Consider the following 26555-nt stretch of genomic DNA (forward strand, 5'->3'; position numbering starts at 1 on the left):
GGCCGAATAGATTTGAGAAAACTGCTCCTAGTGTGAGGATAGTAGCTCAAAAACAAAGGAAAAACTGTACAAGAGAGGAAATGCTTTATACAGACTCTAATTGTGACGTTTATCCTGTAGAAAAAGAAAAAAACACTGACTAAATTTAGTAAGTCATATGCAGAATATGTTTCAAATTGTATTTGCTAAATTATAGTAATATAATTATATATAAATATAGATTTATATCTATAAATATATATATAAATATAGATATATAGAGATAGATATATAAATATAGATTTATATCTATAAATATATATATAAATATAGATATATAGAGATAGATATATAAATATAGATTTATATCTATAAATATATATATAAATATAGATATATAGAGATAGATATATAAATATAGATTTATATCTATAAATATATATATAAATATAGATATATAGAGATAGATATATAAATATAGATTTATATCTATAAATATATATATAAATATAGATATATAGAGATAGATATATAGAGATAGATTTATATCTATAAATATATATATAAATATAGATATATAGAGATAGATATATAGAGATAGATTTATATCTATAAATATATATATAAATATAGATATATAGAGATAGATATATAGAGATAGATTTATATCTATAAATATATATATAAATATAGATATATAGAGATAGATATATAGAGATAGATTTATATCTATAAATATATATATAAATATAGATATATAGAGATAGATATATAGAGATAGATATATAAATATAGATATATAAATATAGATTATGTTATGACTATTTGCTGTAATCTACAGAAATTTGCCACAAAGAAGGAAGCCCCAAAATCTAGCAGAATGGCATCAGTAAATAATTAAGTGCAATTTTGGTGTATTTCCAGCTGAAAATTAATTTGAGGAGTACTGAAATTAAGTAGGGGTGTGTGTGTCATGTTTCTGTGGAAGAATCAGCCCGTGAGATGGTACACTACTAAGACAAAGTGAAAGGCGATTTTCTGTGGCTGACAGGTGACAGCACCAGAACAGTTTGCAGCTGCCAGAATAAGCCTATATCCTTGCATGTGAGGCTTGTAATATTGATCCTCACGCAGTGCTTTGTGCTGACTGCATTTTTACGTAGGAAATCACCATGGCTGCTGCAGAAGACTAATTAAGTTGTGGGTTTATTTCCTGTCTTTTTCACTGGCTCTGGTTTCTGTTTTTGTTTTTGTTTCCCCGGTATAGCTCTGCTAGCTTCATTTGACCTGTTCCTGATGTGGGAACACAAGGAAGGTTTTTATTCTGATCTAGGGATATCGATACAGTCATTGAAAACTCTATTAAAGGAACACCTTAATCCTACTAAAACTTATCCTGATTTAGTCACTGTGCTGTTATGACAATCAAGTTGACAATTTAAACTTGTGGATCACTAATAATTAACAATAAAGTTATCATTAATAAAATTATTTTCTTCAAGTTGTCAAGGTCCTATCAGTCATCAACTATTAAGAATAGTTTGGGAACAGCAGAACTTGGGCCAGATTTAGACCAATTGTCATGAGCCTTTTAATTTTATGACTTTGACAAAGCTACAAGAACCAAAAGGAGCAGACTCCCTGCAGGCAGGGTGCACACAGAACCTGTCAAAGTCATCAATTGTGGATTTCCAGCACCAATCAGAAGAAACTGCATGTCTTTATCAACCCTCAGCATTTAGTTTTACTTTAAGACTTCCCAGACTCTTGTATTTTCACTCCAAGTAGCAGCTCATATGACTGTGTATTTTAGGAGACACCTATAATCCAGCCAGGGAATCAGACACAGATGGATTGCTCCTAATCACCCTAGCTAAAACGTTCACTTGTAAGTGTGGGCAATTCACCAAAAGCTCATGCCTAGGACTGGAAGAGTTTGGCCAATCTGATGATTCAGAATTTTTAACCAGATTAGCATATGTTCCCCAATGAACCTACAGGCAATGTGGTTCTCTAGAAAAAAAAAACACAAAAAACAAAACAAAACAAAAAAAAAAACCACACAAAAAACCAAAAAGGCAATGATAATGATAAATAAAAGATGTGAAGATAGACTGAAATTACCTTAAGTGAGATTGGACAGAAACAGAAGTAATGTAGGATATTGAATAAATGGCGGATCAGGAGCATGGCCACACTTCATGAGGGCAGTTCTCCAATGATGTTGCATACACAACCATCTCCAGGCAAAGTGTTTCTGACTTCAGTCACCTCTTCTTCCCACGTAGTGACTCCTGCTTGGCTTTTTGTTTCTGGGTTGGTTTGTGTTTTGTTTTTTCTCCCAGTGACTAAGCATCTAATTTGAATCAACTGTGGGAGAAGACAGGATTGAAGGTAAAGTAGTGCTTTTTATTATTCAGGTTGTCATTAATTGCTGTTTTCAGTTCACAACATTTAAATGAAATATTCACGCAATTGGGCCAGTTGTAATTCAATCACAAACCCATCCAACTACCCTGAGGAATCTCATCAGGGCTCCTTAGGCAGCAAGAAAGAATTTTAATTAGAAATTTGAAGTAAGCTTTCCTCCAGTTTTGCCAGGAACAAAATGGGCTGGTGCTTAGTGCCTCCATATGGGGAATTAAAGCCTTTGTAAAATTAGCATTTAAAGAAACAACTAGAACTTAAGACTGTGATAGATTAATCTATATTTGCACTTTCTGGTAAGTCCCAGTGAAGACTCTGAATGTCTAGGTAGAAAGTATACTACCACTTCTGTATTTTTAAAGGTTCTATTGTATACTAAAAATTGATGAATTATTTAGTTGCATACAAAGCTATCTTTGAAGATGCAGCTAGTAAATAGGAGGTGGAGAGCATTTTGAATTAAAAATTGCTATTTAGGCATTTTAAATGGGTCACATGGGATTAGCCCTAAGAGGCATTTTGAACTGTTAGAAGAATTCCAGTAAGATGCTTGCTCCAAACCCAGGGCAAGAGGTGCAGCAATAGGGTCAGTTCCCATCATTCAGAAATCATGATTCTTAAACTGTTCTAATTTTGAGGTATGATTCAACTGCAATAAACTGGGGGAGGATGGCAGGAGGAAGTTACTTGAAACTGTATTAAGTTGCTAGAATAAGTAGATCAGGCTTTCTAGTCTTCAGTAACTTTGACAGCTGGAAAATTGCTGAACAAAACCAGTTCTGACACCTGTGCAGCATTTGGTATCTATTGTACGTGTGAGTACAGTGCAAGGGTTGTCTCTATTACAGTAGCATCTAGCACCCCACTCCTAAGCCAAAGCAACACAGTCACTAGGTGGTAGATAAGGTGTGGGGTTTGGGGTTTTTTTGGGGGGTGGGGGGTTGTGGGTTTGGGTTTTTTTTGCTTGTTTGGTGGGTTTGTGTTTAGGTTTTGGGGTTTTTTTTTCTGCTTGGGAATTCTAGGTTTGTTTGGTGGTGGGTTTTTTTTGGTCTTGCTTAACTGTTTAAACAGAGCTTGGAGGGAAATGAAGTAGCCAATTCACCTTAGACTGCTTTTGCTTCCTGACCTTTATGTCAATAACTTGTTTTCTTCTGCTATCTCTTCCTTAAAAAAACTCCTTTCAAAGAATACAGAGCAGAACACAGAAATATTTCCCTCACCTTAAAATATAATGGATTGATGTTGCCACTTGCAGAATGCAGCCCAGCTCATTTTGCCATGTTTTTCCTAGTTTTGCTGCCTTGGAAACCTCGTGCTTTGTGTCCATTCGCATTTAATTAGAGTGACAAGCACAGTACTTCCCATTTTGGAGGCTTCTCCAGGCTGCTTGCTCAAGGCTGTTCAGTTTGTCAGCAAGATACGGGACTTGCACCTCCCTGTTCTAATTTCCAAAGCAGGTAATTGCTCCAGATCCTCCAGAAGGGCAGGGGGGAAAGAAAAATACAGAATTGTAGGCAGGATTCTTAACTTACCTGAATTGCCAGTGGCTCCGTTGACTAGACTTACACCACCAGCTGATGACGTATGCTATTTGAATACCGTCCTAGTAAGAAATACCCTGCTGTCCTAGGCTTACCCCTAAGACAAGTGTCTTTCTGCATGCTCTGAAATTAAGTATATGAAACCAAGCTTCCACTCTGAACATTTTTCTTCCACTTAGAGTCTCTAGAGCTCAACTAGGGATGAGTCTGATTATATCCAGGGTGAGTCTGAACACACAGCTAAAACAAAAAAGGCAATTCTGTAATTTGGTTCAGCATAAGGGCTTGATCATAGGTTTTTCTGGTACAATTTTGGTGTGATTTTTCCCCCAACCTCCCTTTGCCATGGATTATAAGACTTGCTGGCACACATGCATTAAACGGGAGCAAGATTTTGTGTTAAAGCACAAGTTACAGTATTTAAGGCATTCACCTTCTTTTCATGTTTAGAAAGAGGACTTTCTAGTATAGCTAGATAATTAGTTGAGCTGTGTGTTACATAAAACATGTTTTTTCTGACTAGAAATATTTCACAAGGATTACGCAGCTTTGTTTTGCATGGAAACAATATTAGCTAGAAAACTGTTGATTTCTTGAAAGAGGAAATTAACATATTTGTATGGCAACTGCATTTTTTTACAGAATAAATTTTCCTTCAGTGCTACCTCACTGATTTTACAACCAGTTTCACATTTGATTCAAGTTCTTTGGAGCATATCTCAGTTATTTCATGGAAATGACTAAAATGTTTAGCAAGTTGTGCTTACAAATCAGCATGTTTAGTTCTCCCCCTTTCAAAAGACTTAAGATCATGTTTAAACTGATCAACTATAACTTCTTTATAGCACTCTGAACTAGAGCAGGTGTCCCAGTTCAGTATGCAGAGCAGAAGATCAGGTTGTAATCACTATTATACTCCAAAGGTTGGTTTTAATTAACATGAGCAAAGCGGTTTTAATGAAAAGTGGAAATTTTAGTTAAACAAAAGCTCTTAATCTAAAAAGAGTTCAGACATTGTAATCCTAAGGGAGTTTGCCTTAAAAATTATTAAGGAGCTAATGAAGAGAAGAACAAAAGGTTGAGGGTTTAAGAAAATCTTCCACTGAAATTTAGCACTCAGTAGAAGAAAAGAAGTGACCGTCATGGAACTGGAAGTTCTGTACCTGTTCTCCCTTGGCCAAGGACCTTTCTTGCTGTTTTGTCTACTAAGCATCTCTGTGTTTCCTGCAAGGCCTCTCCAGACTTCATAGAATGGGAATTTAATTATCACAGTTTGCCATCATAACAGTAGTCCCTGACGATTATGCTGGTGATTTCAGGAATAAAATAATCCTTACAAAGGATCTATGACTGAGGGAATTAGCTAGAACAATGACAACTCATATCTAAGTATTTAACTAAAACTAGTGGTTTAATATTACTTTTCCCCCTTAACCATAGCATTGTATTGTATTACCATTCCATACTATAGATAAAAAGGTTAAAAACACTAACTTCCATGGGTATTGGATCAATTTGCTCTCCAATTCTCAGCTATCAATGGCTTTTCATTCCTACAAAAGGGATAGATTCAATTTTTAGTCTGTATATGAAGCTACAGGGCATAACTATGAAAAAGGTAAACATATCGCCACATTTGGATCAGTGCTTATCTTCAGATAATATGATGGGACAAATACTTTCTTTATATGCAGAGAAAATGCCATTTAAAATCTCTATCAACATACTAATTCTGGACTGGACAGCAGTTGCAGTAGCAAAACCACTTTTTAGGCTGAATAGGAAACTTTTGTCTGCTTACAAAATCTTAACCAAGGAGTAAGTTGTCAGTTCATACTTTCCTCAATATATGTAAAGTAATAATAGCAATATACCTAGAGATTATCATAAAAAGTTTTCTTTGACAGCTGGGAGCAGCTGCACTACAAGCAAGGTGCAGAAGCAAGGCTGTCTAGCTAGACCAATGCACACTGTGTGTTCCCTGGGGAAACTAATATCTTCTGCTAGTTTCCATTGCTCAGGTTACCCAGCATGTCTCAAGCCACATCTAATTACCATTTCTACCTCTCACTCAGTCCGAAGAGGCACTATTACATCAGACAAAACATGCATCCTATTTCTGTTTTCGGCGTGTATTACTTCTTCCCTTCCCCTTCCATCTAATCTTTTACCAAATCTGTTCCTTCAGCTGTACCTCACTTGACTCACAGTTTTGCATGTGAATGCACATTTCCATTTCACTGAAGTGACTTCTGGTGCTTCCTAGTGCTTTCTTAAAACTCATAGGATACTCTTACTATTTAAATCATCTTGCACAACTTCATCTTTTTAATCTAGATGTGGCGTCTATGCCATATCCTTTAGCCTTGCTTGAATTCATGAAAACAGGCAGATACCTCCAGGGCTAAGATACTTGTTTCAGGAAGGTTATTGATTAATTCTGTATAGTCTTAGAATACACTGTACTTTTGCTAAGTGGCATACCTAGACCACACTCCAAGAATGCTAGATGGTTACCTGTATTAAGTTGGTATCAAAGACTAGCACTGTTAAATACAGAAATATACCAACACCACCACCCAAAAATAATGAACAAAACATAGATATTGTTACTGATTTCTGGCAAATTCTTACTACGGTCTGATTAGTACACAGTGTTCCTGGAGTGTTGGAATGTTTTGATCCAAGGAAAGTGAAGACTGCGTGCCAGTTTCTTATGTATAACAGCTTTAGTCCAGTAGGTATTCACAGCTTTTTTTTTTTTTTTAAATCCTAACAAGTTCCTGTACTCTTTGATAGGCGTAAAGAGTGATGTCTAAGTTTTCATTCTGTGGATTGCACTTTGGTTCTTTCCATCCTGTTTGGATGCGGTCTTTCTTTAAAATACTCAGAGACAGTCAATCTATCTTGCCAGGCATGGAAGAGTGTGAAATGTTCACTGACTTGTGAAATTTTAGAAAATAATGTAAACATGCATATTTTTTGCTTACCTTAATAGTTCAAGGAGCACCTTGAAGTGATCTAGTTGATAAGAATGAAACTGATGATGGATACTTGATCTCCAGAGATGGTTGCTCTTTAAACCACAGCTGATTTTCAACAACGATGGTATGAGCTGATGTCTTGAATAACCCCTTGAAAGGAAAGGAAATCATACAGACAGGGAAGGGTAAGTAGACTTTTCCTAGATGGATACATATCCCCATCCAGGCCCAAAGTGGTGAAATATAGCATGAGCACAAAAGATAATAAAGACAAGAATGGGGAGGCCTACGCTTTTTCTGGCATGGATAAAGATAATTATCTTTAAGAGGGGGATAGAGATACAAAAGTACATATCTGCCTTCTAAACTCTGAAGAACAATCTGTTCTTTCCTCAAGGCAAAGGGCCACTCTTTCTGCTGTCATAAGTTAAGGTTTTAAAAAACAAAACAGAGAGAACTAAGGCAAGGTAAGGAGTCCAGTGCTTAGTGGGTGCCACAGGACTACACTGTCCTTTTCCCTACACACATGCATTCTTGGTGCCATTCCCCTTGTGCACCATGAGCTCTCTGTGGCTGTAGAGGAGTGAGTTCCTAAAAACTTTTAACTGGGGGTTGGGTTTATTAATTTTTGTCATACAGACTACTCAGTTCCTATTGATAAATATTATTTGCAATATTATATAGCAAAATGTTATATTAAAAATATAGCAATATTGATAAATAGTTCGTAATGATAAATAGTACCAGTTTTGTTCTTGAATTCTGAATAGAATATACAGACACACAGATTTTGTGATTCAAACACCCAAGTAAAGACCTAGTCTTGGCCCTCTGCACTCTGGTGTCCTAAACATTTTCATTACAAGTGACAAAAGACATGGCCAGCAGAAAATGTTTATGGACTACAAGACAGCACAATATCTAAAGCAAATACAGTGTATTAGCGGTTTGATCCCCTAAACCCAGGCATGAATAGGACATGAAAAGTTACAACATTTTTTTTCCTGCTAGCATACTTTCTTCTCTGTCCTGTAAAACTGTAGGTAGGCCTGTTTGATTATAGTTTGACAAGAATTAACTATCTTGATTTTTTTAAGTTTGTGGCTACCAGGTATGTAAAAGTAGGTCATTTCTAGGAATCCAGTTATTCTAATTGCCGACATTATCTTATTAACTGATACTTTGATTTATTTAAACATTACTTCCAGACTATTTCAGCTGGAAGTAAAGTCTATGTATTTTTGTGGTTCCAGTTACTGACTGTCAGTGTTGTTGATCACCAAGTAAGGTAAGGGCATTCATGAGTAGGTCCACAAATCACTTTGTCCTGTGTCAGTCAATAAACACAGTGGTATGCAGGGAAAGCTGGGAAAGGTAGTGCTGAAACAGAAATCTCTTCAAGAAAAAAAATATAGAGAGGTATTGTGATATAGAAAAGCTACAGAAACATGTATGATATAGAAACCTTACTTTGGATGAGAATACACAAGCATTTTCAGTGTACTATCAGAGGCTAACCCAACTCCTTTCTTTAGGCCCCGTCTCAATTGATTAGCTGTCCTTAAAACAGAATGAACTTCGGTTTTGCTTCCATTAGCATGTGTCACTGAAATAAGCAAGTCTTGAACCAAACAGTTTCTTCAGCACAAATTTGAAGATAGTGTTCTAAGTCCTTACTGATGTTTATGTATTAAAAACAAAACAGCCACAACATCAAGATTTAGGGAAATTCATTCCTTTTCTATCTGAAACTGTTCAAACTACTTTTTTTCCAAAAGCTTGATTGTAAAATTGATAAAAGTAAATTTGCTAGGCATTTGATGATACTGTTTGGGTCTTCCACCATATTAAGAAGATGCGTCTGCTGCCATAGTTTCCTGTACTAGAAAGAGTCAATTACAGAAGGAAATTAGAAGCTAACATAAAGGTCAGACAGTAGGTGAACAAGGGAAGGGAAGTTCTGAAATTACAGAGCTACTGCAATTAAGATCTGATAGTTCTTCTTCTATGGGTCACAGATCTGTGGCAATTTTGATAAATGTTTAAACTTTGCTACCCTTGATGGACCTGTTATAAATGGCAGAGGAAAAAGTTCTTTTTACAAAATTACTTACAAGAAAAGAGTCAGAAAGTTCCTTCAGCTTCCTTAACCTCATTGATTCTGGCTAATTCAACTGCCACTCTCAGCCTCAAAGTTCTTAATCTAGAAGCACTTCTAATATTTGCCAAACTACTAGCTGAATCTATTTATATACTGTCACATTTGACAGAAGATTCAAAGTTTCAGATTTCAACATGACTAACTCTTGATTTAGGATGCAAAATCATGAAAGAATACATCACATTATATTTCATCTAGAACAGATTTAATGAAAATTGAACCCTATTAAAATTCTAGGCATACTTCATATTCAAAACCCCCATATCTCAATACTGTGCTGTATAAAAAACTACCTGTGTTCAAAAGAAAACTGGTTTTGCTCTATTTGTAAGCAGGTAAAGTGAATCAAAAAGTGAGTACCGCTGTGATGGTAAACAAGGTATGAGAATAACAGCACTCTTAGCAATAAAAAGGAGTTAAAAATAATAGCATTTTACATTCTTAGGTTGGTCTTAATAACCCTGTGCATGGTCTTAATTTGCATTCATATTACTACTGAAAGGAACTGGTTGCTGGATCATATAAGGAATTATGTTTTTCCATTACTACAAAGCTCCCAACTGAAACAGAACTCTGGAGTTCTTTCTGAATGACAAAAAGGAGCAACTGTAAATACAGTTACAAAAATTCTTTCTTTCCCTTGTAGATTAACAGAAGAATTTGTGCATTTTTATAATAGCTGTACTTATTTTTCAGGATTGGTGTGTGGAAGATCAACTCCTTAAAGCATTAGACAAAACCAACGCAGCAAAATCTAGGTCTGGATTACATATTGATTTCCCAATAAAAAGGTAAAAAAGGAAAGCCTGCCAAGCCCAGATAAAGCATGGAGTGTATTGCAAGATGAACAACTAAGGAAAAGATCCTGACTAAAGTGACAGAGAAGGCACACAGAGTGGTTGCATAGTAGATTTGGAGTCTACAGAGGAACTCTGGTTTTTTTAAGCATCAGAAAGCAGTCAGAGGAAAAATGTCACAAAAAGATACCTAAAAGCCTTTAGAAAACACCAAGGATGAAAGGTAATGGCTGCTTCAAATAAATAGTTAGGATTCCTGAACATGAAAACAAGGAACAACCACTCCATTCCCCAGGAAAACATCACTGAACAGGAGAAACTGGCTCCGTAAGACCTATGGTCTTGGAGGAGGAAAACAACTGAGAAGCCTTACTGTCTCCAAGAAAAACTGGTTTAGGCAGGTAAGAATTTGGGACAAGAGCAGAGCCAATCATCTGACTGTACAAGTCAAGTCCGTTTTCTATACATCTCTTGTAGCTGACACCAGACCAAATTCAAGAAGCATGACTGACTCGGTAAGTAACGTACAGCTTTAGGAATATCACCACCATTCTTAACCTACATTTTTCACACAGTTCACTGATACATTTAAGCACATACTGTAATAAGAAATAGTAAAGAATTAATCCTATGGCATTATAAGACTATCACCCCAAGCGATTACTGGTAAAAGTAAATCTGGATTATTTTTTATTATAAAAAAATATTTAATATTTGAGTTGGTCATTATTTCCTTCCCCTTTTTAGCATGGCTTCACAAGTTATGACACAAGGATATAAGCAGAATGCTTAATTTGTACTCATATCCAATATATTATTTTTTCTTACATCTGTATCTGTCTTAGATGTATAGAGAGCAATACATAAGAAAAATCTTTCCTTTGAACTTGTGAGCCTTAAGATCCACAATTAATGCATAACACAATCTCTCTTAAAATTTAGTCATTATTTTAAATTATTATTTATTCATTATTACTTATTTTACTTAAAAGCACACTGTGTGTTTTACTTAAACCAAAACCCATTCATTTGAGGAAGATGCATCTATGCACAGCAACTCTCAAATGAGATTTGTCTGTATTGTGGTGTTAATCATTGCTCATGCCTTCACAGTTAGATTCTGTGACTAAATGGGACTGGAATAATGTCAATGCCTTACCATTTGGATACTGTATTACCTTCCCTTTTTTTTTTTTTTTTTTTCATGTTCTGATAACCTCTCCCCTGACACTGTCTTTTGACTTGCCCCCCCTCTGTACCCATGCCGAGATGCTCACAGGGGAACACCATGCAACATTTCACACTAGAACCTAATGGACTTGTCACCATCTACCAGAACAATCTAGATGCACTGACTTTTTCAAAGAGCCTTGAGATGATCACTTAAATCCTGGAATCTGTTTCAAATCTATATGATCCTCCATTGAAGAGTGGTTGAGATATTTTTTTTGTCTAATTGCTTATAAAGAGCATTATCCTTTGAAGGACAGCCTCCGAGAAGATTAATTCATTTCCTGAAGCAAAGCCTAAGAACTGCATTTTCCTCATACCTTCCATAGTGTTCTGGATGAACACTAGAAGTCACCAGAAGGCAGAGAAGGCTCATCTTCAGAAGCATTTGCTATCTTAAATGCCAACACATAGAAGAGCTAAAAAGCACTTTACAGCTCATTCAGAAGTTCAACTGTCAAGTCTGTGGAGACTCTTCCTGCTTATTCTAACTTTGGTGTTTTTCTTCTCAGACAGGTAGCACACAGAGCATCTAAAAGCCTTCTCTCCCTCCACCATCAGTCTAGCACGTCTCTCCCTAGAGCGCTTTCTCCGCAGGAAGATGGCAACAGCTTGCTAAAGCCCTCAGACCACATTGGGAGGGTGGGCTGGGGGGCAGGTTAAATATACCTGGTGCATGATAAAGCCGAGGGCTTTAAAGGAGGGCACCTTACGTCAATGTAGCCTGTGGAGTGTCCTAATAAGAATTCAAACAGGGGAGTAACACAAGAAACAAACCTTTTCATTTCACTGAGACTTACAGATATTAACAGCTGCAAATAGCTCAGAGCAGGAAGCACAGCAGAGGTGGTATTTGCTGTAAAAGTTAAATTGAGCATTAGTCCAAAAGGCATTCTTGACCCACAACATTAGCTAAAAACAAAAAAACAGGGCGGAATAATTCCTCAAAGGACTGCTCCCTCTGACACGCACACACACAAGTACACCTGCAGAGAGAACTGAATTACGCAACAAAAAAATAGATGGAAGTTTCAGAACCAGATTAGCAGGGTCATATCCCACACTCCTGCTGTAGACAGATGGATGTACTCACTGTAATGGGAATCTGGATGCATGAGAGAAAGTGTTACACAGGCGCAACTGAAATTACATCAGTTAAATAGGTCAGAATTCTAATGTGGGTCATTCAGATCTTTTCCTTCGGTGTTGGAGTAAGACAGCTTAATTCCTGCACAGAGTCCTAATCCTTCATTTTACAACTTACCTTGGCCATGGCACCTCAGCCACCAAGCTTGACAACAAAAAAATTAAACATAGCATCATTTCTATACCAGAAGATTACAGTATTTCACTAGATAACAAGTATTTTCTGCAGTTCCCTGGCATCTACTTGAAAATCATTCAACCTATGATTAAATACAAAGATCCTCATTTTAGATAGACCATTCTCCAAAAGTTAATTCTGAAAATAAGTTCTTAAGTAACATGCAGTCAGAGGAAATAAGCATTTAAATAAAAAGTGCCTTGCCTGCTACTGGGTTAGCATTCCGAGCCACACACTGATCGTACATAGCCCTGAGCAGTGGACTTTTCCTGTCGCTCCCACATCTCCCTCACTTGTATTTAACTTTGAGGTGTGACAATCTTATTTCAAACCCTAAAGCACTGATCCTCTGTGGTCAGAAATGGTTAAACAGTGTGGATTCCTTTGCTGGCCCAGGGCCAGGGAGTCACTTCTTATCCCAGCGGACTACAGACTAGCACATTTTTTCAGCTCTGTAATTTCAATTAAGATTTATAGATATTAGTGACAATAGGAATAGGATGGAGGAGGGGGGAAGTACTCAAACTACTGTGGGAGCCCCTTAATGAAGCTCCAAATATACCCAGGCTCACATAAAAGCATTTAATTTACTGAGTAAATGAATCCTTGCATGTGGTTCTAAATTCTAATTCAAGAAAAGCTGCTCTAGGGTCCGGAGTGGCAACGCTGGAAGTGCTTTATTCTCTCCATGTTCTGCAGAGGTGGGAAGCCTGCTGAGGTCTGTCTGCCCAAAGCACTTAGCTTTACCGGGAATCAAGCTTCTTTGTTCTCCAATATATTGGCTGTTCTCCAATCTCAGATGGGAGCAGTACATATTTTTCTCAAAAACTTGAAATGTTAATCAATAGAAAACATAGGCTTGATCATGACTATGGTGCAGTAGCAATAAAATTTTCCATGAGTAATACAAGAGAAGAATTCTGTTTCTACATTGAATGAACAAAGTTAAAAAAGAAAAAGCAATGTGAAGCAACAATATTTTGTGCTCTGGTTAAAAGTAAGATCATTGTACATCCAAGTGTTCATAATGGGGGGAAGTGGCAGGACAGACAGGTGCAGATGAGACAACCATAATAATTTATGAATACTACAATTCCAAATGAAGGAAACAATAAAAAAGAATAAATTGGCATCAGTGGATCAGGAGCCAGGAAACATAACGTACAACCACAGTTTTATGTATACTGGCAAAACCCCATAATTTGTACATTTCTAACTATTCATGGATGAGACAAATCTGTGATGTGGTCTACCCACACTAAATGTTACAAAGCCCATTCTGCATTTAAAAAAACCCAAACCCAAAACATCCAGCTGAACAGAAGGAGCATAATGAGACTGATAAATGTTCTTGGGATTACCATCCAGTGTGTCATGAAAAGCATGTAAGCAGGCCAGTGCACTGTGGTCAATGAATAAGCTTTACAAAAAGAAAAAGGAGGAAAAATCCTGTGGATGAAAGTGCAAGAAATGTGAACACTACTACAGCAACCACATTCTGCAGTAGAAGGGGAATGAAACAGGGAGGGTGTTACAGGTCTAACTGCGCCTCGTACGCTTTCAGTCTGTCTCAAGCATGTCTCAGGTAACAGCCACAGCTTCTGCATCTCCCTTGCCTGACAACAACATGGTCCTGCTGCATTTGTCAACCATGTTAAGACCTGGCCAGGGCGGTAATAATGCACCACTTTTTAGACCACTTTCTATGGGGACCCATAACGTTAACTAGGCCAAAATTCTGCCTTCATTCAAAGACAATTTATTCAATAATCAAAAGGATTCTTAAATTCTGGATACTAGCATAACACAAAGGACATTTAAACAAAATTTCTCACAAAAGCTCAGTCTCTAATGAATAATTTGGGTAAGATCAGCTGACTCCCATCTTTGGGCTGAGTCCATCAGACAGGCACTTACTGTTCTGTATTTCTTTCTCAGCTTCAATTTGCTCACAACTTGTTTGCTCACCTTCTTGCTTCAGTCAGGATTTTCAGTCACTAGGATCCTGCCAACCTGAGGTTTGGCACAGAAACAATGCAGAGAAAGGCTGTTCCTAATCAATACTTCTCCTGTTGTTTTCTAGAGCTTTGTTATGCATTTCCTTGTGATTTCCTACCTTAACTCCTGCCAGCCCAGCAGATAACCCAAAGGGAATGAGATACACAAACATGATTCTTTTTAAGTGCATGAAACTCACTTTTTCCCTGTAGAGGTCAAGAAGTACAGTTACATACAGGCAGTAGGGCAGAGTGTAGGTTTCTGCATACTAAGAGGAAAATGTGCATTTAAACTAGCTACTGTTAAACATATAAATTCTCTTCCCAATGATGTTGTTAAAACAGATCTACCAAGTTGCGTTTGGTTGGGGAGTGAGATGTTACTTTGTCAAGCTTAACAAAACTCAGCGTTTTCTCAGCTGGGGGCCTTAAAAGGAAACACTAAATGGATTTTGGCATGTACAGTTTTATGAACAGTGGCTCTCCTTTGCAGTCCTGTTTAGCAGACAGCAGTTGTTATGAATGCCACTGGGGTTATAGTGACTTCCAGAGGTGTTTCACTAGAAACTGCATCAGGTACCTGAACGACTGTAGCAGAGCATTTGCAGGAAAACTTCCATTACTGAAGGAAACACACACACACAAATTCTCCACAAAAAAATGTAGAAAGAAATATCAGAATCTAGAAACATTTCCAAGCAAATAAATACCAGAGAAAATACCATTCACTGTGGCATTTGCTGACCCCTGCAAGTTACACGGGCAAAACCAAAGTCACCCCCACTCCCTTAGCAAGTCATGGTCAGCTGTTAGCCCTCTTCAGATACTGCATCTGTAAACAGACACAGCATTCGATATTCAAAGAAAGAGCAAATAACCTGTGCAAAATTTTCATTCATTCCTTGGTGAAAAAAATAGCTTTTGAGACAACTGACAAATTATAGCATTACAGCAGGAATAAGCAAGACTACAAAAAGGCTTCTGAAGAAATGAAACGGCAGCACAAATAGTTCAGTACTGAAATCTGAATGGCATAATCCAGATAAAATGCCAGTCTTTAAAACAGGATGTATCATAGACAAAAGTGGAATAGTGCAATCAGAGCAGCTGCTAGTATCTACATCACACTAAGTACAGAATTAAAATTACTAATCTCAGTGAAAATCTGTGCAAACTGGAAAAAGACCCGGTAGTAGTACCATTTAGGATAAACATTTAATCAGAAACTTATAGCTGAATAATAAAAAAAAAAGCAAACCATTGAGAATAACACAAACTCCCCACTCTGTTTAGAGGCTCTAAAGAACATGACATGGATGCTATTATATGGAGTAATGTGAAGCAGGGACCAGTACTGATCAAGCAAACGCATGTTACTGACTAGTTGTTATTTGCTGTACTCAATTCAAGCTTTTGGTTTATCTAGTTCAGCATTCTATAGCTGAAAGACAGCAACACCGAATGCTTAAGAAGGAAGATTAAAAAAAAAAAATAAATCTTAGTAACCAGATAGAAGATTATCTGTCACTGATGCAAGTCTCAGCCTACTCCCCAATATTTAAGAACAGGTTTACACTAGCTACCAGTTACAGCCTCTCATCGGTTAACAATTAGTAATGAGAGCAGTGGAAACTTAAGCATGAATCAAAGCCTACTGCCTTCTCCCTACTTCTCTCAAATACACCCTTTTTAATGACAACACATTATAGATACAGCAATAAAATGCCCAGCTCAATAAACTATAAAGGTGGGGTTTTTTTCCTGAACTGATAATTTTAGTCTCCTGTAAGAAATACTAATAGTAGGTCATAGATGAGAGTACCATCAAGGAAATGCAAAGCTCTAAAGAAAATGATTTATAGCACTTTATTATTACAGTTGTCTAAGCGCTAGTTCTGCAAGAAACTGAAAATGTCATCAGCATCTTCCACATGAATTGCATATGGGCCATACCTGCAAACACTTATCCATTTTAATCACAATCTACACACAACAAACTGTAGTTTCTCTCTTCTTAACCGTAAAAATGCCCTGAGTAGCATCACAGCCTAGATATCATACTGGCTACTTCATTAACTCTTACAAGCACATTACAATAGAATATGTATATATGATTCACACCACACAAAGACAGGCAGCAGAGCATCAGTTAAGGTTATTTATGGAATCTGTTCCTTCTAGTCTCGCTTGATTCAATTTTAATTCAAATTAGATCTAAACATTAAACATCCACCTTTCGTAAGACTATTTCTAGATTTTAACTGAACAGACAATGACAACCTTAAATGAAACTTAACATTTTCTAATTTTTTCATGCATCCATGGTAAAGCAACCTTAATGGGGAAGCGAGGGGCTTTTTTTTTTTTTTTTTTTTTTTTTTTTTTTTTTTTTTTTGAGGTTTGTTTGTGGGCTTGGGTGAGGTTTGTTTATTTGTGGGCTTGGGTTTTTTTTTAGGATTAAAGTGGCTGTGAAAATGTAAGACATGTACTTCAATATTGGTTAGACTTTAATTTTGAGGATAAACTTCTATCAAGACATCCTTGCTGTCTGTCCTTTCTTATTGTTCTCTATCAAAACGACAGAAGCCTAACTTTTGTACATAGGTAGAAGTGATGGATATTCCTTCCTGTGAACTGTCAGAGAATTTTGCTGTAATACAGAATATGAACTTTTCTTGCTTTCCTCAACAGCTTAAGAGAGAAACTGCAATTCACCAAGGAGTTGGAACAATATTAGCTGATCAACAGACTTCTATCTGATGCTGTGAAATCGCAAAACCTCTTTTCAAAGGCTTGAATCAGCAAAGAGGGGAAAGAAGAATAAAAAAGCATTAAGACAGAGACAGTAATTACGAAAAAGAGAGTAATTAAAACAGATCTGAGACTGCTTGAAGCAAGCATGATTACATTGGTCAGAACAGGTCCATCAGGGCAGATTCATTCTAATAAGGGTTAACAAATGAGGGGAGAGGAGAGAGGGAGCTTGGGAGGAAAGCTCAGCACTGACATGAAAAATCTGCTATGGGAGAGAAGGGAATTGAAGGATTAAGTGTACAGTGAAACTTTGATTTATGAGCATGAAGACAATTGTGAATAAGTTCCAGCATCTTCTCTAACTATAACCAAGTCCTTAGTCCTAAAGAAGCACAACACATCCTAGGACCATTTAGTAACTGGCACTCACCTGACTCATAACAAAGAAGATAAAGACAAAATTATTAAATAAAACATGTACCACCCCCAAGTTATTTTAGGTGCTAGATTCCTCCACAGAGTGGGCAGCCAGGCTCTGTTCTGTTACACTGACCATCCACCATCTCTTAAGTATTCATATAGTTTTGTACGTAGCACCAATTCACCCTGGTGATCCATGTCAGGCTTTCCAAATATGTCATTTAGCTGTACAAGTTCTTGCCTCAAAAGGGAGGGAAGATTAAAATGTAATAGTGAAAAATGAATGAATAAATAAATAAAGTTCATGGGAAGTTAAAAGTTCCACATGATTTCTGAAAAGTACTTTTGCTGAAAGATTTCTCTTCCCTGTCTGCGTATTGCCCGTATGCTGCTCTCAAAACAGATTTTACTGGCAGCGTGCAGATATGCATACTGAGTGTATGCAGCCAGCACGTACCAAGATAGCGCCTTTTTTAGGCCTTGAATGTTAGAGATGCTATGGGAAGGTAAAAATAGAAATTGCAGAAGTTTTAGTTCAAATACTACCCATGCCACAGACAATGCACTACAACAGCTGTCTTGTACTGTTTATGCCTCACTTTCCTCATCAAGAAATTAAACCCAAAACCCAATAACCTTTTATCAACCTTGCAAAACAAGAAATAAATCCACCAATATTTCCAAGGTGAACAGATTCTATGAGGACACAGGCTTAGCTTCAGATGCATTTTCTTTATGTAGGGACTATTAGGCTTATTGATTTTAGTGCAGTGACTTTAGCCTCATTCATTTTAGGCTACCACTGGCTTTTTATTGTGATACCAATGCAGAGCCAATACAGCTAAGTGAGTTCTTTTTTGACCCTGAATCGATAGAGCTGGTTGCTTTCAGGCAATGGAGTGACATTGGTGTTGCTTTTACTAGGAAAAAAAAAAGAGTCTTTGCAGAAGTTTTATTTAGTTCCTCCTAAATCTCTAGTGCATTGATGGCAATACATACATACATATATATATATACATATATATATATATATATACATATATATATATATATATATATATAAATAAAATACAGAAGAACTATGAAAATTTGACACTGGACAATCTACGCATTTCTCTCAGCTAGCTAAATACACCTGAATTGCTAATCACTTTGTCTGCTTTTAAGATTTGAACACAAACACGTTAGATGAAACTAGGAAAAAACCATATCTGTTGAACAAATGCAGATACAGCTTTAGAAGGTCTAAATCTAGGGCAGTATGCCTTTGTAACAGGTGAAAGCCAGAGAAAAAGTTCAGCTTGAACATTCAAAGAAACAGCAGGACAAGGAACCTTCTTTTACTTCTAAACTGAACACCCGTTGTGGGTTTTTTTGAGAAATAATAGACACAGAAGCTTTAAAGCCCTTCTAGTTTCTTTTCAGAGCACAGCCAAACCTCAATTCTCATCCAGAGAACCTATACACAAAAAATACATATTGGGTTGGGGTGGCAAACCATCCTGCTTTGCCACTATGTGATTCTTCTGTGACTGTCACAGTGGGCCTCTTGCCAGCACAGTTCTGCTTTTGCTGAGGGATGTTTAAGGCAGCCCCACACAGCAACAGCAACTGTCACCTTCATTTGCAGCCCCATCCCAAACACAAACTCTGGGACCTTCACCTTGGCCCTGCCACTTCATCATGCAATCCCTCCTTGCAGAAGGCAGGAAACAGTGGGGGAGAAAAAAGTGGGGGAAAGAAGAGAGAGATGCCCCCCCTCCCCCACATACCTTCCCCAAACCCTGCTGGGAAGACTCCTAATCTTCCATACTAGCCATTATTAAACATTTTGACCTATCAACACTATTGCTAATCCTTGACATCCTGATGTAATCTGTAATCTCCTAGCTCTGCCCCCTGCACAGAGCTCTGGTGGTCATCCAGCTGTCCTTCCCTTGCCCAGGCCCTGCATCTACCTCGGATGCTGCCGAGCCCTCCTTGCCTCTCCTCCACCCTGCCTCAGCAGCCAACCCCCCAGGGACCCTTGGAACAGCAAGCCTGAGTGTTGCTGACCCTACTGAAAAGCTTTGTGCTGACTCTGACCTCACCCTCCCAGATTTCTTCTTTAAAAAATAAGTAACAATATGTATTTCTTTGGCTTTACGTCTCTTTGGGTCGAAGAACAGCTTTGGAAGGTAATGCATTTTTAATCAAGAGTAGAAAATTGACAAACCATTTTTAGATATAGCTGCAATATTTTTCTCTACCTTTCTAAGCTTTTTTCGTGGTTTTTTTTTCTGCACGGTAACTTTAACACAGAAGTTTTCACAGCTATATACACATTGATACACTAACTAGAAAGAATAATCCTCTGGAAGAAAAGAATATTAAAAACGAGATTCATAAAATTAGGACAGGTTTACAAATCTTTCTCTCCCCACTGTTTATACGAAAGGAAGAGATGATAAAGATACAGAGAAACCTGCATTTTGAACACGGAACAACAGAGGCTGTCCCTAGAACTGTACTTGTCCTGGGGCTATTCCTTTCCATTTCTGCGGATCAGTGTAACTTCACGGACTTCAGCAGAAATCACATCTGCTTGCATCAACTGAAGATCTAGTCCCTGACTTCTGTGCTCAGCCAGATTCCCTTCACAACTGTATCAGTATAACTCTGTTAACTTATTTGAAAACACATTTGTTCAACTGAGCATATAGTAGCCCTACTGTATTTATTCTTCCACCTGTTACGGAAATAAAAACATTTCTATTTTTCCCCCACTATGTTTTCTAAGCTATTTTGTTTTTAATGCTTTTTTCCCAGTTATCTAGCTAGAACATGAGGAACCTGGCTCCACTTCACAAGCGCGCAGCAAGTCTGTGGTTGTTTCCAAGGGTGCTGGAACAGAACTAAAGCCCTTTGTCCAGCTCTTAAACTTACCTGTCAGCAATCACCTGCTCACCTTTGACTGTGTTGGAAATACACGTTCAAAGGTAAAGATGCATCTTGCTTAAAATTCAGAAAGAAACACCACAAAAGAGGAGCACAGGTTACTAGGTTGCTTGCCTGTTCTCCTGGGCCAAGCAGAGCACGCTCCCATATACTTTGATCACAGATACACAAATGCAGGTAATGTCAAGTTGGTGCTTGAATCTAAAAGCTGATCATAAATAAATCTGCTGCACAACACAGCTCTACAGTTATCCTCCTGCTACATGGGAGCCCAGCCTAGTTACGAGCCAGTGCAGGACTTTGATGGAGACAGGGTATTGGGACTGTTGACACAGATTTCTTGCTTTCCTTACAGACTAAATCAGGCTTAGCAATTCATTCACATAGAAGGCAGATTTGGTATTCATCATAAACCAAATGCTTACAAAGAACAAAACATTTCCTTTTAACTTATCCCACCTCCTCCCAATGGGGCCCATCCGCTGGTATCTTGGCTGTGCAGAGCACATGCACTAACCGTGAGTGGTTATGTTCTTGCTGATTAACCAGATTGGTAATAGAGGAGGAGTCAAGATGAATGGCTGCTTTCCTGCCACCGTCTTTCAATCATCTGGAAATCTAATTTGTATCTCATCTGGCAGGCAAGCAGCCATCTGCTCCAAGGATATGCTGCAAGGGCAGCTGCCAAACACCGAGCAGGCTTTCTGCCATAGGAAAAACTAATTGCTTTTATTGGACTAATACAGGTTGGGAGCTAACAATATAGGATGTTTCGCTACTAAAGAAATACAAAGTATGGGGTTTTAAAAATATAGCTAAGAATTAGATTAACTTCTGTAAGAGCTAGGCCTTTCAAATGACTGACATTCACCCATGTGGGATTGTGACTCAGAGTTGTATGGGCCAGAGCAGCAAACCAGAAGGCTGTCAGCCCCACAGGACTATTTCTGCCCTATAAAAGGTAATGCTTGTGTGAAGATGCACCATGCCTAATCTGCAGCCACGATGCCAATGGAAATGGATTAGCTGCACACAGAACACAGGCAGCTTGAAAACATCACATCTCATGAGAGCACTATGTGGTCTACATCTTCTATCACCTTATTTTGGAATTTCCAGTCTTAACCAGATCAGAGAGGGAAATGTTCTTGGTATTGCAATGCCATTTTTTAAGATTCTTAAAATATTTCTATTCTGTACCAGAATGATACTAGATCTTTAAAGGGAGAGAAGGGGGCGAGGGTGGGGGGTGGGGGTGGAGTGGAATGCTCTCTAAAATAGTTATCACATAGTTAAGTTGGTCATATGCAACAAGCATGCAAAACTCAAGCAATTATTGCAGTCAATCCTCTCAAACCCTCCCCACAATTTTTCCTGCTTTTGAGAACATTCTTGGTAAGTTTGATCAGAACTGATACATTTCCAAAAATTTCTAGTTGTGATAAATGGAGTATTTTTCCAAGGAAACTGCAGGGGGTAGGAGAAAGTGGGGGAGGATGCAGGGGAAATAACCAGTTTTAATCACAACACAATCACCGGTCTAAAAATCCTGTTTAAGCGTAGGGGAGATATCCAAGAGGTCACCTGCCATAGCTTTTTCCACAAATACTGCTTCATTGCCACATGTCATCAGCCTTCCCCTCACTGCTTTTTCCAAACGCAGCAACCGCTGCCCTCATGACTGTGTAAGACACCTAACCCGTCTAACAAAGCAGGGTAACTGAAAAGCACTGCTCTGCATTTGTTCAGTGTTGTGGCTGATGCCACTTGGAATAAGCAGGAACCAGATTACAGACTAAACTGTTCACAAAACATCTTGCTCTCCGAATACTCCTCTCAAAATAATACTACCAAAAAATCTAGGCGAGCAGTTCTAGGACCTGCCATCTTTTACTTGTCATGGCAAGAGATTCAACATGGTTATTCACTGTACACTTGCAAAATCATGGGCAACTTGTAGGCAGAGAAAATGACACAAAGATATAAAGGACGCTTCATTTCACGTGTCCATTGAGTCTTAGCCTCACTTTTAAGAGAGCTGAGTGATGTCACCCATGACAAATATAATCCTAGCCATTTCTGTCCAAAAAGAACAAAGTACCATTTTCTTCCCTATGGGATCCCTAAAAGCAATACAGGCAGTTTTTCTGCATTGCTAACCTGAAGAAGGTTTGAAGCGGAGCTAACAAATAAAGTAATCTCTCCCTCTATCTTTCCCCTAATTTCCTCCATGATAGAAGGGCTACTAACCATCAGACCTGAAACTACAAGTTTTAGAAATATGAGTACATGTTCTGTTGGCATGATTTCATGCTAACACAAACACTCCATACTACTCTACCACCTTTCATCATTCATTCTGATATAATTCCTTTACTGAAAAAAGAAAAGGTGTGGAAAGAAGAGGGAAAGGGTAATGGGGACAAGAAGAGAAAACCCTGAAGAGTTTAAAATCCCCACAAAGCTATTTGCCAGGAGTAGGTTTGGGTGAAGGGGCAGAGGGGAAGGAGGAGGAGGATTGGTGAGAGTTAAATCAACAAATTGTGAAAAGTAACGCTAAAATTGATGTGACTTTCTATTATTCATGCTACACAGATATAATCTAAAAATTAAAACTTTAGATTCTCATTCCTGTATTTTCTTCTTGGAAATTTATTTCTACCACTCATCTTCACATGGCTCTTTATTCCAGTATTTCTAGATTTTAGCCTACCAATTAATTTGTGTTGTATGTGTTCTGTTTAAATGAAGGACTATAAAGATTCAGAGGTAACAATAAGAATTGCATACACACGCATTGCTGTTTTATCAGCTCAGATCCTCTGGCAGCTGCTGACGTGTGGGTGGTATTTGCTGTTCTTGTTTTCCCTTGCTGTACTATATTTACATAGACCCTAAAACCTTGGGGTACATCATTCACTTTGCTATGACTCTGCAAGACCCAGTGGATGGTTCTTGAAAAACTCAGTGTAGGATTAGGGATCAAATTATAAATCCTTGTGAGTAATAAACTGGAAGTGTCTGTAAAATGCCATACATCTCTGCAGCACTCTTGTGATAATAATAAAACCACTTCTCAGAGGAGAAAAGGAAAGTATGAACTATCTCTTTAAAGCAGCTGATCTGTCAGTCTCAAAAAAGGTTAGGGAAGGATACAGGTTAAAAAAACCACAAAATCAAGGGAAAACCCCCCACAAAACAAACAAAAAACCCGGAAAAAACCCAACAGTAAATGTCACAGCGATATTTCCTGGAAGAGACATGGAAATGTTATTTATCATGCCAAATACACTTCCAAAGCAGATGTCTTCCACAACCTATTTTACCCAGCCACATCAAAATAAAATAGCTGCAGTTTCAGCCTTCCAGGCAGTATTACCATTCACAGCACAGGTCTCTGTAAGGCCAGTTCATCCCAGCACAAGAAGAGCAATTTGGCTTTTTTCTCTACACTGCCCTTCAGCCTTCTCTCAGCTGTATCAGCTATACAGCACGCCTAGTTTATCACAAAGCACAGCTGTCTGAGGCACTAAGAACTAGCCCTTATACGGGACGTCCTGACCTCCACCTTTATGCACAGACCTCTCTAAAATGTTTGTTACCCTAGACTCTCCTACCAGAGGCACTCAGGCTTGCTCTGCCTTTTCCTTTGGTATTGCAAGCTTTGGAGAGTTTGGGGTTTGGGTTCAGGCCCAAAAGCTTTGGTACCAAGTGTAGAAGTTTGTCAAAATAACGTGAAACTTCAAATAAATGTGATATGTTTATCTGGCAAAGATGTGACAGACAACTAGCAGATTCATTTCACTGTGCTTCCTTTTACCCCCTACCCCTTATCTATTTATATACATAGACTGTATAGATCTTAGGACAGAGATATGCACAACTTGAACATTTTTACAGAGCCCTGAGAAGTAGTAGACTTGAGTGACAAAGAAGCACTCTTCAGCAAAAAAAGACTATTTCTTCAGGGAAATTTTCTGGAGGAAAATTTTGGAAGGTACACAGATCTACAGCTTTTGTTCAGTAAAGTCTAAACAAAAAAAAAAAAAACCAAAAAAAAAAAACACTGAGCCAAGCTGCTGCAAAACAAAACCACTGATTTTTTTTTTTTTGCAAGTAGAATCACCCATTCAGTTTTGGATGAGTTCAACATTAATCTACATTGTTTGAATGTGCTGCCTCAGTGACAGATGACCTTAGCTTAGGGTCCTGTTTCTCCTCTGCTGCCCAGACATCTTGCACAACATCTCCTACTCCTCTGCCCTCCTGAGCAAGTACAAGACAGAAGTGAGATGCCAATAGTTATGGGGCACTTCCCAGGAGCTGAGGCTAACTACTGAGTCCAGCCTTTAGACCTAAGGGAGTTCAATCAGCTGAATACAAACCCCCTTGATATTTCACATTTACATTTCAAGTTTGGCCAAGAGTTAAAAAATAAAAATAAAATCACAAAACTAGTCTCTCCCCAGAAGAGCAAGTCAATTTACAAATAGTTCTACTTAAGAACAATGATGAAGCTACAGGATCTCACTTGCCAGAACATGTTACTGCCATATATACTATTAATACATTACAGCCTCTCAACTTCTAAAGTTTGTCTTCTTGACTGAAATCCAGTTGGTACATACATCTACAAGCAATTAACCCTTGAAATTAAAATCAGACAGCACCACCAATAACAGGAAGAAGTTCATTTGTCCACAGCTAAGAAGCTTCAAGATATGTTGCATTCTCAAGGTCTTGAGCTGAACTGTGCACTGCTTAATAATCCTTTAATTGGAATAAAGGTCTCATAGCCAGCATCAGCACACATCCAGGCACTGTTACAGCACCAGAGAGCACCACTGCCCGGGGAAACCGTGGGGTTTTTTTCTTTACCACGTCAACAGAACACTTGAATCTACAATTGAGAAACAGTGGAGAAGCTGTTACACCAGGTCTGTTGCCCTCTCTGTGGGTGACCTCTATCACATATTCTCAAAAAGCAGTCTGTTGCCTCTCCACTCCCCTGCTCCTCCACCCCCACCCGCCGCCTTTTTTTTTTTTTCTTTTAATACAATAACGACCCATACACAGTACAACAAAGTCCCAATACAGCAAGGGATGTATGCACTGGGTACAAAGTGTCTTTCAATCTGATTAGACTGTTTTTCATTCTCTCCTCTACAAATGCCTCCTCTCTATCTTAATATTATTCCCTTCAGCTTTGCTTGAGCCCGTTAGCTTACACTCCAATTTGGAAAACATAAAATATATCCTGAATTTAGCTCTAAGGAAAGATCAAAGGCTCCAGAGACTCAGCTCCTCTGTTTAGAGTCCAAACTACACAACTGCATAACACTCACACACAGGGCTTCTCACATGTGCATTGGTGCTGCTGTTGTAGAGGGCAAAAGGAGAGGAGAAGGGAACAAAAGTTTCTACAGGCAGTTCAGTCCTTTAGCACAAGGTGTTGGGCTTTAGATTTTCAGCTTTTAAGGGGGTTTTTGCAACACAGGCTCCAGTCCAGCCTTAGCTAGGCTCGAGTCATCCAACCATTTTACAGACACCATTGAGCTGCCATCACAAGGCAATATAGTTTATGTTTAAGACTGCAGGTATGCATTATGCTAAGAAATAGAGCACATTCATCGTTTTAAAACGTCAGAAACAACTCATTTCAGTTCAGTCAGAAGGGCACTGACTGCAGCACAGCATTGGTCATACTGTAATATCAAGGAACATTTCCAAGAAAAATGGTTAATTCCCTCTAGTTGTCTCTCCTTCTATTAATCAACAATTTCAATTTCTTCTGTGCTAAGTAGCCATATTTAGTTTCATCATCCCACACATAACATGCATGGTTACAAGCTGAACATGAGACTTTCAGATGACTGAGATGTGGCAACAGAATTTCTCCAAACGTCTTTTCTCTCTTGACCTCTAGCTTAGCTGCATGTTTCATGTCAAGAGCTATGCACACAAGGAAAGATTTGTCTCCAGGTGTCTCAGAGCTTATCCCTCA

General features: G+C 38.1%; 1 long non-coding RNA gene across 2 annotated transcripts in view; it reads right to left on the reverse strand.

Moving 5' to 3' along the window:
• Window positions 1-26555, reverse strand: part of LOC308067626 — a 96985-nt gene that overhangs the window by 23818 nt on the left and 46612 nt on the right. For both annotated transcript variants that reach the window (XR_013929679.1, XR_013929680.1), the window contains 2 exons: window positions 6938-7081; window positions 2104-2349 (listed from right to left, as the gene is read on the reverse strand). This is a non-coding gene — a long non-coding RNA (uncharacterized lncRNA). The remainder of the gene's footprint in view (window positions 1-2103; window positions 2350-6937; window positions 7082-26555) is intronic.

The sequence above is a fragment of the Falco punctatus genome (assembly GCF_963210335.1).
Source record: "Falco punctatus genome assembly, chromosome: 7".
In the NCBI taxonomy this organism is placed as follows: domain Eukaryota; kingdom Metazoa; phylum Chordata; class Aves; order Falconiformes; family Falconidae; genus Falco; species Falco punctatus.